This window comes from Aotus nancymaae, unplaced genomic scaffold (genome assembly GCF_030222135.1).
Source record: "Aotus nancymaae isolate 86718 unplaced genomic scaffold, 86718_ANA_hifiasm-v0.15.2.pri h1tg000003l, whole genome shotgun sequence".
NCBI classification, from domain to species: Eukaryota; Metazoa; Chordata; class Mammalia; order Primates; family Aotidae; genus Aotus; species Aotus nancymaae.
This window is the reverse complement of record NW_026988414.1, coordinates 4,414,966-4,428,197: the sequence shown is the minus strand read 5'-3', so window position 1 is coordinate 4,428,197 and position 13,232 is coordinate 4,414,966. Positions and strand designations below refer to the sequence as shown.

The following is a 13,232-nucleotide window of genomic DNA, read 5'->3' as shown; positions in this document are numbered from 1 at the left end:
AAATTAGGAGACTGTGGCCTCCATCTCTTTTCTGTCACTGGCTCTGGAGGCATCTGGTTGGCCATGCCATGAGCTGCCCTAAGTGAGGCCCCTATGGCAAAGAACTGAGGTATCCAGCGTATAGCCTGCTGGATAACTGAGGCCCACCAACAACAGGAGTGCCATTGGAGGCGGATTCTTAAGCAATGGTCTGGTCTTGAGATAGCTGCAGCCCATTGATGTAACCTCCTGAGGGGCCCTGATCCACGTTGCTCAGGGTATCTGAGACAATGAATGTTCATTGTTTTAAGCTGCAAAGTTTTGGTGTAACTTGTTATGCAGCAATAGATAACTAACATATGTCCTTTGTCTATTTTTTATTTAGTTTTTTTTAAAAAACGATTTAAGGAAGCTTTTTACAGATAAGTAGATATTGGCCTTTTGTTATATGCTGCAGATACTTTTCAAGCCTATTTGTCTTTCAAATAGCTTTTTGGTATTTTTACTGAATAGAAATGTAGTCATATCTGTCAGTCTTTTCCTTAATGTTTTCTAATAATGTTTAGAAAGCTCCTGCACAATAATAAAGGAAAAGTATATATGTTATTATCTACTACCTTTATCATTTTATTTAATCCCTATGGGACTTGTTTTTGTAAACATGCAAAGTACAGAAGTAAATTTATTTTCCCCAACAAAATGTAGCCAATTGCCTGAATATCATATGCTGAGTTTTCTTTCCTCACCGACTTAAAATGCCACCTTTGCCATATAAAGGATTCTCATTTGGACCTACTCTAGACTTCTTGTTCTATGTCAATGATCTTTTTATTTTCACCCTACATTTGGAAATGCTACAATGTTTTGGTAGCCATAGCTTTACAGTATATTTTGAATCTGGTAGATGAAAATTTCCATTTTCTTTTTTTTCCCCCCAAAATTTCTTAGCTCCTTTTAGCTTAGCCTTTACCATTCTAGATGAATGTTGGGACTTTTGTAGGAATTTTATTAAATGTATAGGTTAATTTAGGAAGAACTGATATTTTTTCATATTCTTCCATAAAGCAATATAGCATTCTTCTCCATTTATTGTCTTACTAATTTCCTATTAGACGTACTCCTAAAGTTTGTTGTGACAGCACTGTGCTAGATACTAGTTTTTACCCCCAGGGAACTTATGGTCTTACAATTAGTATAAACAATTTATTAATTGCAGTTGTGATAAGAATTACAAAGGAATAGCCCAGGGAACTGTGAGTGCAGGGAGGCCTGATGGGATTGGGGAGGTTAGAGGTTTCTCTATAGTGACATTTAAACTATTCCTTTTAGTTCTGGATTACTAAGAGGTTTTGTTTTGTTTTTAAAAGCAGATTAACTTGTTTTTCAGTTTATACTGAAAAGATTATATAGTTTAAAACATTTTCTTAATGTAATATAATTCTAATATTGAACTATTGTGTTTCTAAAATAAGCTCTACTTGATTGTCATGTTTTTTTAAAATTTTTATGTATAATTAGGTGTTTTGTTTTTTTTTTTTAAGATGGAATTTGGCTCTTGTTGCCCAGGCTGGAATGCAATGGTGTGGGTGGTCTTGATTCACTGCAACCTCCGCCTCCCAGGTTCAGGCGATTCTCCTGCCTCATCCTCCCAAGTAGCTGGGATTATAGGCGCCTGTCACCAAGCTTGGCTTTTTTTGTAGTTTTAGTAGAGATGGGGTTTTACCAAGTTGGACAGGCTGGTCTCGAGCTCCTGGCCTCAGGTGATTCACTTGCCTCAGCCTCCCAAAGTGCTGGGATTACAGGCTGAGCCACTGTGCCTGGCCTAGGGTCTGCTTCTTATTTTTGCATCTGTTCATTCGTGTTGGAGGCTTTTTGCCGTTCTTTCATCATTCCAAGTATGTTCTTTTCTCAGGCCTTTGAATTTACCGTTCCCTGGGTCTGAAATGTTCTTACTTCAAATATTTGGATGCAGGTGCTCTTAATTCTTTTAGGTTTCTGGTCAAATGCTACCTTACCAGTGAGATCTTTTCTGACTACATCATATAAAATGAAAACTCTCTCCTGCTTTCCTCCAGGACATCCTATCCCCCTTACCATGTTAAATTGTCACTTGTCACTACCTGGCATTTTATACTTACTGCTTTATTTGCTTACTTGTTTATTCCTGCCTTTACCATTCAAATTAAACACCATGGGAGCATAGGCTTTGTTTTGATCACTGCTGTGTCCCCAGCATCTAGAACAGTGTTGGCACATAGTAGGCATTCAATAAATATTTGGAATGAATAATTGAATTAAATATATATATATATATATATTTTTTTTTTTTCTCTCAAATCCTTTTCAGATCTTCTATATGGGGATTTCTCATTATATGAATTGGGAAGTTTCTCATACTTTTGTATGTTCCAGGATAGACCAGATAATGTGGGAATTCTTTCCTTGGTTGTTAGAAACGATTTATTCATGAAACTATTTGAACCTGTTGCATTTTGCAGGGAGAAGATAAATCTTCACTCAATTTTGACTACTTTGTGAGTCAATTTAGAGAATTTATATTTTGTTATAAAACAGCCCTTTCAATTAAAAAATTCAAATTAGGCCGGGCGCGGTGGCTCAAGCCTGTAATCCCAGCACTTTGGGAGGCCGAGGAGGGTGGATCACGAGGTCAAGAGATCGAGACCATCCTGGTCAACATGGTGAAACCCCGTCTCTACTAATACAAAAAATTAGCTGGGCATGGTGGCGTGTGCCTGTAATCCCAGCTACTCAGGAGGCTGAGGCAGGAGAATTGCCTGAACCCAGGAGGCGGAGGTTGCGGTGAGCCGAGATCGCGCCATTGCACTCCAGCCTGGGTAACAAGAGTGAAACTCTGTCTCGAAAAAAAAAAAAAAAAAAATTCAAATTAAAGAGAGAGAGATCCAAGATGGCTGATCACTAGCAGCTCAGGATTGTAGCTCCCAGAGAAAGCGCACAGAACGAGAGGACACCACACTTTCAGACGAATTTTTGTTACCCACGGACCTGAAGATTCCCAGCGGAGGAGCCCCATGGGTTGCCAGGGCGACTCTTGTGGCTGGTGTGGCGGTTTTGCCGGCGCCCTGGCGTGGCAGTTCTTGGTACAGAGTAAACGGGACTGGGTCCCCTTTCGATCGACGTTTGGAGCTCCTGGAAGGCAGAGTTGCCCATTTACCTGATTGAAGAAGGGACTCGAGAGGGAGGCCAGACTGGAGATTCCCGGGTAGAAGAGCACCACGAATCTTAATGCTGCTGTTTTGGCCAGCGCAGTGAGTTGCTCAGATTTTGGCGCTGGGAATCAACAAGTTGGACGTCCACTCAGAGACCTAATTTGAAAGTAGGCAATTACAAAGACGACAGGTGGATGAACTCACAATGATGGGAAGAAACCAGTGTAAAAAGGCTGAGAATACCCAAGAGCAGAATGCCTCTCCTTCTATAGGGGATCACAGTTTCTCATCAACAAGAGAACAAGGCCTGATGGAGAATGAGTGCATTCTGTTAACAGATTTAGGCTTCAGAAAGTGGATAATAAGGAACTTTAGTGAGCTAAAAGAGTATGTTCTAGCCCAATGTAAAGAAACTAAGAACCTTGAAAAAAGGTTTGACCAAATGCTAACTAGAATAGACAACTTAGAGAGGAATATAAGTGAATTAATGGAACTGAAGAACACAATATGAGAACTTTGCGAAGTATGCACAGGTTTTAACAGTCGCATTGATCAAGCAGAAGAAAGGATATCAGGTCGAAGACCAACTTAATGAAATGAAACAAGAAGACAAGATTAGAGAAGAAAGAGTAAAAAGGAATGAGCAAAGTCTCCAAGAGATATGGGACTATGTGAAAAGACCTAATTTACGATTGATAGGTATACCTGAATGTTGTGAAGAGAATGAATCCAAGTTGGAAAATATTCTTCAGGATATTATTCAGGAAAACTTTCCTAACCTAGTAAGGCAGGACAATACTCAACTCCAGCTAATCCAGAGAACACCACAAAGATATTCCTCAAGTAGAGCAACTCCAAGACACATAATTGCTAGATTCACTAGGGTTGAAATAAAGGAGAAAATTCTAAGGGCAGCTAGAGAGAAAGGTCACGTTACCCATAAAGGGAAGCCTATCAGACTCACAGCAGACCTCTCACCAGAAACCCTACAAACTAGAAGAGAGTGGGGGTCAATATTCAATATCCTTAAAGAATTTTCAACCCAGAATCTCATATCCCACCAAACTAAGCTTCATAAGCGAAAGAAAAATAAAATTTTTTGCGAACAAGCAAGCACTCAGAGATTTCATCACCACCAGGCCTGCTTTACAAGAGCTTCTGAAAGAAGCACTACAAACAGAAAGGAACAACCAGTATCAGTCATCCCAAAAACTTACCGAAATGTAAAGAGTATCTGTATAATGACGAATCTATATCAACTAATGGGCAAAATAGCCAACTAGCATTAAATGACAATATTGAACTCACAAATACTGATATTAATTCTGAATTTAAATAGATTAAATGCCCCAATCAGAGACACAGACAGGTAAATTGAATAAAAAGTCAAAACCCATTGGTACACTGTATCCAGATCTATTTCACAAGCAACGACATACAAAGACTCAAAACAAAGGGATGGAGGAAGATTCACCAATTAAATGGAGAGCAAAAAATAAAACAAGAGTTGTAATTTTCGTCTCTCACAAAATAGACTTTAATAGTAACAAAGACTAAAAGAAACAAAGAAGGACATTACTTAATGGTAAAAGGATCAATGCAGCAACAGGAGTTAATGATTATAAATATATATGCACCCAATACAGGAGCACCCAGATACATAAGACAAGTTCTTAATTACTTATAAAGAGACCTGGACTCCCGCACAATAATAGCGGGAGATTTTAACACCACATTGTTAATATTTGACGGATCAATGACATAGAAAATTAATAGGGACATCTATGATTTGAACTTAGACCTGGAATAAGTAAACTTAGTGAATATTTATAGAATTCTCCACCCCAGGTCCACAGAACATAGATTTTTCTCAGTATCATATTACACCTATTTTGAAAGTGACTACATAATTGGAAGTAAATCACTTCAGCATTTGCATAGCATTTCACAGACTTAAATGAAATATTGGTTGGCTGTTTGTTTGTTATTTTCTTCCCTTATTCCTTCCTGTCTCCGCTGTTAAGCACAGTTATCGGCATAAAAGAGGTTTTTAATACCTATTTTTAGATTGCATTCCAGCCCGGGCAATAGAGCAAGAATCCTGTTTTCTCTCCCCGTTTTTCTTTCTTTTTCTTTCTTTCTCTCATAAAAAAAAAAAGAAGAAGAAAAGAAAATTCAGGAGGCTAAGTCAGGGGAATTGCTTGAACTTGGGCAGTGGAGGATGCCATAAGCCGAGATCACGCCACTGCACTACAGCCTGGGCAACAGAACAAGACTCTGTCTTAAAAAAAAAAGAAAAAAAGAAAACTCAGGCAGTTTTCTTTAAAACTAATGAAGCTTTAGTTTTGGATTGATACAGAGTGCATGCCAACCTTTGTTATGTGTCTTCAACCTCTGTCAGTTCATTGACTCTTCAGGATAATGGCAAGTTATCATATATAGACATTATACTCTGTTAATTTCCAAATTAAAAATAGGGATAGCTGACATTTACTGAGCAAATCCCCTGTAAAAGTACCTTTCTAGGAGTTTCCTGACAATGATCTAGGAAATTAACATAATTTAATCACAATTATTATTCAATTTGAAGTCCCTTTTTATTTAATATTACTCAATTGTTTTTATAAAAAAATTCAAATTAAAAAAATATAGGCCAGGTGGGTGGCTCATGCTTGTAATTCTAGCACTTTGGGAAGCTGAGGCTGGCAGATTGCTTGAGTGCAGGAGTTTGAGACTAGCCAGGCAACGTGGTGAAACCCCTACAAAAAAATACAAAAAAAAAAAAAAAAAATAGCCAGGCATGGTGGCACACTTCTGTGGTCCCAGCTACTTAGGAGGCTGAGGTGGGAGGATGGCTTAAGCCTGGGAGGCAGAGGTTGCAGTGAGCTGAGATTGTGCCACTGCATTATAGCCTGGGTGACAGAGGAAGACCCTGTCTCAAAAATAAAATAAATGTCAATAAACTTGTATAATTTTAAAAATATATTCTACAGCCAAGCGTGGTGGCTTACACCTGTAATCCCAACACTTTGGGAGGCCCAGATGGGTGGATCACCTGAGCTCAGGAGTTCAAGACCAGCCTGACCAACATGGAGAAATTCCACATCTATTAAAAATACAAAAAATTAGCCGGATGTGGTTGTGCATGCCTGTAATCCCAGCTGCTCGGGAGGCTGAGGCAGGAGAATAGCTTCAAACTGGGAGGCAGAGGTTGTAGTGAGCTGAGATCTTGCCACTGTACTCCAGTCTGGGCAACAGAGAAAGACTCTGTCAAAAAAAAAAAAAAAAAAAAAAAAAAAATATATATATATATATATATAAATAAATAAATATATATATAAATATATATATATATATATATATACACACACACATACATATATTCTACAACTGTAGTTTGTGATCCCCCTTCTCTTTCTGTCCTGTTTGTGTTATTATTTTCATGGAAATACTTGCTGGAAACTTATTTTACTTGCCTTTAAAAAAATCAGTTTCTTCTATATTGTGTGTACATATTCTAATTTTTTGAATAAAATGCTGGGATAATTTGTTAATTTTTTTGTTTGTTTTCTACTAAAAGCATCTAAGGATATGAATTTTCATCTGAATACAGCTTTGCTTGAATTCCATAGGTCCCCCCACCCAACCCCCGGCTCCATAGTTATTTATTTATTTATTTATTTATTGAGACAGAGTTTCACTCTGTCGCCCAGGCTGGTGTGCAATGGCATGATCTTGGCTTATTGCAACCTGTGCCTCCCGGGTTCAAGTGATTCTCTTGCCTCAGCCTCCCAAGTAGCTGGGATTATAGGCCTTGAGCCACCGTGCCCGGCTAATTTTGTATTTTTAGTAGAGACAGGGTTTCTCCATGTTGGTCAGGCTGTTCTTGAACTCCTGACCTCAGGTGATCCTCCCACCTTGGCCTCTCCAAGTGCTGGGATTACAGGCATGAGCCACCACACCCAGCCAGTTTTTTATTTATTTATTTTTTGAGATGGAGTTTCGTTCTTGTTGCCCAGGCTGGAGTGTAATGGTGCGATCTCGGCTCACTGCAACCTTTGCCTCCCAGGTTTAAGCCATTCTTCTGCCTCAGCCTCCCGAGTAGCTGGGATTACAGGGATGGGCCACCATGCCTGGCTAATTTTTGTATTTTAATAGAGATGGGATTTCTCCCTGTTGGTCAGGCTGGTCTTGAACTTCCCACCTCAAGTGATCTGCCTGCCTCGGCCTCCCAAAGTGCTGGGATTACCGGTGTGAGCCACCACACCCAGCAGTTTTTATTTTTATTTATTATTTTTTCAGACAGAGTCTCCCTCTGTCACCGAGGCTGGAGTGCAGTGATGTGGTCTCGGCTCACTGCAGTCTCCACTTTACAGGTTCAACTGATTCTCCTGCCTTAGCCTCCTGAGTAGGTGGGATTATAGGCATCTGCCACCATGCCTAGCTAATTTTTGTATTTTTAGTAGAGGGGGGTTTCACCATGTTGGCCGGGCTAGTCTTGAACTCCTGACCTTGAGTGATCCATCTGCCTGGGCCTCCCAAAGTACTAGGATTATAGGCGTTGAGCCACTGTGCCCAGCGCTGCTTCATAATTTTTAATATGCAGTATTCTTGCCATTTTTTTTTTTAAATACTATTATTTTAGAGACAGGGTCTCCGTCTGTCACCCAGGCTAGAGTATAGTGGCACGATCCATAGCTCACTGCAGCCTCAACCTCTAGGCTCAAGCCTCCTGAGTAGGAGGGACTATATGTGCATGCTACTATGCCTGGCTATTGCTATTTACTTCTAAATATAGTCCTTCTTTGTTTTGTGGATGTCCTCTTATAACTGGTGATAAGTAGTTTAAATTGGGCAAAATTTCCCTAAAAGGTGGTTTGGGACTCCGGTGTCATCATCAAATGTAAGAGAGCATGTATCTGCCTCGAGCATCCAAAAACGAACGTGCAGCGAAAGGTGTTCCCTCTGGATTTTTGGCACACAGCACCTCAGAGACAAACAGATGCTTGACAGCTAATAAAATATCTTTAGTGAAGTTGTCAGGCCAAATTTTATAGTTATCACTGGCAGTGTAACAGCCGTAAATTTCAAGCCCTAGTCCCGTGCTCACCTGTACAGGAAGTGCTTTGGGAATCCCCAGTATGATCCTCTTATTTAATTAGTTGCTTCTCTGTGAGGCTGTTGCAAGAGCTAAAGTTAGAGTGAGGTGGCTGAGACTCTGTTTTCCTTTAGTAAGTATGAGGTTTTTCTTATTTTTTTTCCATGCCTTTTTTCTTTTCTTTTTTTTTTTTGCGGGGGTGGGTGGAGATAGAGTCTTGCTCTATGTACCAGCCTAGAGTACAGTGGCACGATCACAGTTCACTGCAGCTTTGATCTCCTGGGCTCAAGTGATTCTCTCACCTCAGCCTCATGAGTAGCTGGGACTACTGGCTGATTTTTGTATTTTCTGTAGAGAAAATACATGTTGCCCAGGCTGGTTTTGAACTCCTGGGCTCAAGTGATCTGCCCACCTCGGCCTCCCAAAGCGCTGAGATTACAGGCATGAGAGTCGCCATGCCTGGCCTTATTTTTTGAGATGGAGTCTCAGTGTGTTGCCCAGGCGGGAGTGCAGTAGCATAACTTTGGCTCGCTGCAGCCTCAACCTCCCAGGCTCAAGCCATCCTCCCACCTCAGCCTCCCAAGTAGCTGGGACTGCAGGCATGCACCACCATGCCTGGCTAATTTTTTTCTTTGTTTTTTTTTTTGTATTTTTTGTAGGGATGGGGTTTCATCATGTTGCCCAGGCTGGTCTTGAACTTCTGAGCTCAAGCAGTATGCCTGCCTCAGCCTCTCAAAGTGCTGAGATTATAGGCATGTGCCACAGCACCCACCCTGATCTTTAACTTTTTTCTTTTCAACATCCACCTATCTCTATCTTTTACTTTATTTTATTTTTATTTTGAGATAGAGTTTTACCCTGTCACCCAGGCTGCAGTGCAGTGGAGTGATCTCAGCTCATTATAACCTTCACCACTGGGGTTCAAAGGATTTTTCTGCCTTAGCCTCTTGAATACCTGGGATTACAGGCGTGCACCACCACACCTGGCTAAGTTTTGTATTTTCAGTAGAGATGGGGTTTTACCATGTTGGCCAGGCTGGTCTCAAACTCCTGATCTCAAATGATCCTCCCACCTCAGCCTCCCAAAGTGCTGGGATTACAGGTATGAGCCACCACACCCAGCCTCTACCTTTCACTGATGTCTACTATTTATTTAGTCTAAGAGCAAACCTTATTGGAAGTGAATGGGATATTAAGTATTTATTATAGTAGGAAAGCCTGTTTTATTCTTGGGAAGAAAAAAATTCAGAGGGAGATAGAAAAGTAGAGAAAAACAGACAAAAAAATATTTGGAGCCTGGCTGTATGAATTCAAATTTGTACAGATTTGAATTCAAGTCTCCAGTAGCCACCCCTTATTTGGTGCACTTCTGAGATGTTAGAGAACTCCAGGACTACAAATCATAGCCTGTTTTCATTCCAGCATGGCCCTGTGGGGTCTGGGACCAAGTGTTTTCATTCATTCAACCACTATTTGCGCTGTCTCTATGTGCCAGAAGCTGTGCCACATGGGCAGGAGATATAGTAGTGTGTAAGTAGACCAGGTCCTTGTGGGATTTAGACAGACAGTGGTGACACAGCAGGAATGTGCCCTGATAGGGCAATGTAGGTGATGCTGGAGCACGTGGGAAGTCCCCAATAAGGCCTGGGCATGAGGTGGGTAGAGTGAGACCTGCAGAATGAGGAGTTAGCCAGGCAGGAGATGGGGTCCGTGGGGCCTGGGGGAGAGGAAGGTCTAAACTTGGCAAAAAAATAAGAAAGACTCTGTTTGACTGGAGATGTGGGGAGTGTGTGGAGAGCATGGGGCCTGCTTAGCCTTGGTAAGGTTGTTTATCTTTATTCCAGCAGCTGTGGGAAGCTACTGAAGGTTTTGAGTCGGGGAGAGGCATGGTTAGAATTGAGTTCAGAATGCTCTCTGGTTGCTGTGTGGAGGGTGGGTGGGAGGCAGTGAGAGGGAGGAGGCTGTGGTACTGGTGCTGGCTGGGGATATGATGGTGAGGATGGTGATCTAAGGTCCAGGGAGAGAGCAACAGGGTGAGGAGGGGGACCTCGACTTGAAGGCATATTGCAGAAGGGTCAGGTCATGGTGATGGCTGTGCAGGAAGATGAGAGAAATAATCTGAAATGAGTCCTAGTTTTCTGGCTCGGGTGGCCAGTTGGAAGGTTGTGCTGTGCACTGAGAGATGAAAGGCAGGAGAAGAAACAGGTTGTGGGGGAAGATGAGGTTTTATAGACACAGGCTTCAGGTCCTGTGCACCACATAGAGGGGATGCTGATGGGCAGCAGGCAGACATGCTTGAGGTTGGCATCATCTATTGCCAGAGTATGGGCAGGTCAGATGCACAGGAGAATGAGAGAAGAGGGCTGGGATCCCACCCCTTGGGACACTGGCATTTACAGGATCGGCCCAGGAAGAGCAGCCAGCAGACCTGAGAGTCTGAGGGGGAAGGCAAGGCTCACAGCAGTGTCTCTGATTTTGTGATTCATGGGACCCAATCTCAGATTGAGTCACTGCAAGCTGAGCTAGCCACTGGGAGTCTCCAGTTTAGGAACAGCCCCCACTTTCTAGGCTGGGAGGCTTGGCTGCTGGAAACTTCTCAGGAGTTTTCCTGTATGTGGTGTTGCCCCTGTGTTTAAACAACACTTGCCTGTGTTAACTTCATTGCTCAGAATTATTTTGAGAAGGAAATGAGAAAATGGTTATAGTTAGTCAATGTGCAAAACTCTGAGCATTTGGACTTTACGCTGTGTTAGATGGCATCAGATTGGCTGAATGTGGTGGCTCACACCTGTAATCCCAGCACTTTAGGAGGCTGAGGTGGGTGGATCGCTTGAGCCCAGGAGTTTGAGACCAGCTTGAGCAATGTGACAAGACCCTGTCTCTACCAAAAAAAGTTTTAAAAAGTACAAAAACTAGTCAAGCGTTGTGGCACACACCTGTTGGTACTCAGGAGACTGAGGTGGGAAGTTCACTTGAGCCAAGGAGGTCAAGGTTGCAGTGAGCCATGACACACCACTGCACTCCATCCTAGGGGACAGGGCAAGACCCTGTCTACTATGGTTTTGTTCTGTGTCCCCACCCAAATCCCACCTTGAATTGTAATCCCCACGTCCCACGTGTCCAAGAGGAGACCAGGTAGAGGTAATTGAATCAGGGGGGCGGTTCCCCCATACTAGCCTCATGATAATGAGTTTAGTCATCATTATCACGCTAAAGGTTTTATAAGCATCTGGTATTTTTCCTGCTGGCACTCTCTCTCCTACTGCCCTGTGAAGAGGTGCCTTCCACCATGATTGTAAGTTTCCTGAGGCCTCTTCAGCCATGTGGAACTGAGTCAATAAACCTTTTTTTTTTGGGGGGGAGACAGAGTTTCGCTCCTGTTGCCCATGCTGGAGTGCAATGGCACAATCTCGGCTCACTGCAACCTCCGCCTCCTGGATTCAAGCGATTCTCCTGCCTCAGTCTCCCAAGTAGTTGGGATTACAGGCATATGCCACCACTCCCAGCTAATTTTGTATTTATAGTAGCGACAGGTTTCTCCATGTTGGTCAGGCTGGTCTCAAACTCTTGACCTCAGGTGATCTGCTTGCCTTGGCCTCTCAAAATGTTGAGATTACAGGCGTGAGACACTGTTCCTGGCCTAAACCTCTTTTCTTTATCAGTTACCCAGTCTCGGGTATTTTTTCATAGCAGCATGAGGATGGACTAATACAGCATCTCAAAAAAAAAAAAAAAAAAATAGATGGCATCAAATTGTAAAATCTTGGCTCTGGAAAGGATCTTAGAAGCATTTATTCCAGACTGTGACCCAGAGTAGGAAGTCAGATTGTGCTAGTCTGTTGGATTGATCAAATTGGCCAGTTTTTTTTCCTTCTTTGTGGCTATTGGAGACACAATATTATCTTCATGTTCCATACCAGTGTAGAGTCACAATGGCAAGTGTAAGCCATGAGGACTGTGTAGAGGCAGAAAGGCTGCTTATGCTATGCTTAGATGTGGCTGAGGACTCTCTGGTTGGTTCTAATCCGGTCACAGATGAGCCTCATGAGCCTCCTTTATGGCAGTAGGAACAAAGCTGCTTCATTTTGGTAGCCAAGGGAGGAAAAAGGAAGAACATTTAGGCCTAAATGGTTTTTGGAGCCCCCATACTAGTTATGACAAGGTGAACCAAACCCACTGATCTCTTCTGTCGGTTTCTTCTGAGCATTGGTGTGGCCAGGATGGCATTGGAGGGGAGCCCCTTGCCCAGTCTCTGGACACATTGGTATTGATGGTTCTAGTTGCTAAGGACTTGAGGAAAATAAAACACTGGTGGTAAGCAAGAGTTACCCTCTGGTCTAGGAGAATTTCACACTGTAGGCTTTAAACAGTAGACTACAGTGAGGCAGAGTCCTTAAAAATCACTTAATCTGCAGACCTCCTAGTGTTGTGGGTCAAAGTGCTGCTTCAGAATTGTAGGATGAGGCTATTGTGTAGCTACTCAGAATGTTTTGCAGTTTGCTTTCCCTTTGATAATCTTAGGGTGGATTACCTGCAGGGTGACTCTTGCTGATTCCTCAGTAATGTTACTAATTGACTAGCAAGAAGATCCCTTTAAAAAAGTCACAAGGCCGGTGTGGTGGCTCACACCTGTAATCCCAGCACCTTGGGAGGCCAAAGTGGGCTGATCACTTGAGGCCAGAAGTTAAAGACCAACCTGGCCAACCTGGTGAAATGCTATCTCTACTAAAAATACAAAAAAATTAGCTGGGTGTGGTAGCGGGCACCTGTAATCCCAGGTACTCGAGAGGCTGAGGCAAGAGAATAGCTTGAACCCAGGAGGCAGAGGTTGCAGTGAGCTGAGATTGCGACACTGCTCTCAAGCCTGGGCAACAGAGTGAGACCCTGTCTCAAAACAGAAACATAAACTGATTGGGAGCTCTCGACTTGTGGATGGGCCTGATCTGGGTGGGCTGATTGTTGGGGAA

The 13,232-nt window shown here is 42.5% G+C and overlaps 1 protein-coding gene across 3 annotated transcripts in view; it reads left to right on the top strand.

Moving 5' to 3' along the window:
• Window positions 1–13,232, top strand: part of STXBP1 (syntaxin binding protein 1) — an 89,087-nt gene that overhangs the window by 15,157 nt on the left and 60,698 nt on the right. The window lies entirely within an intron of this gene.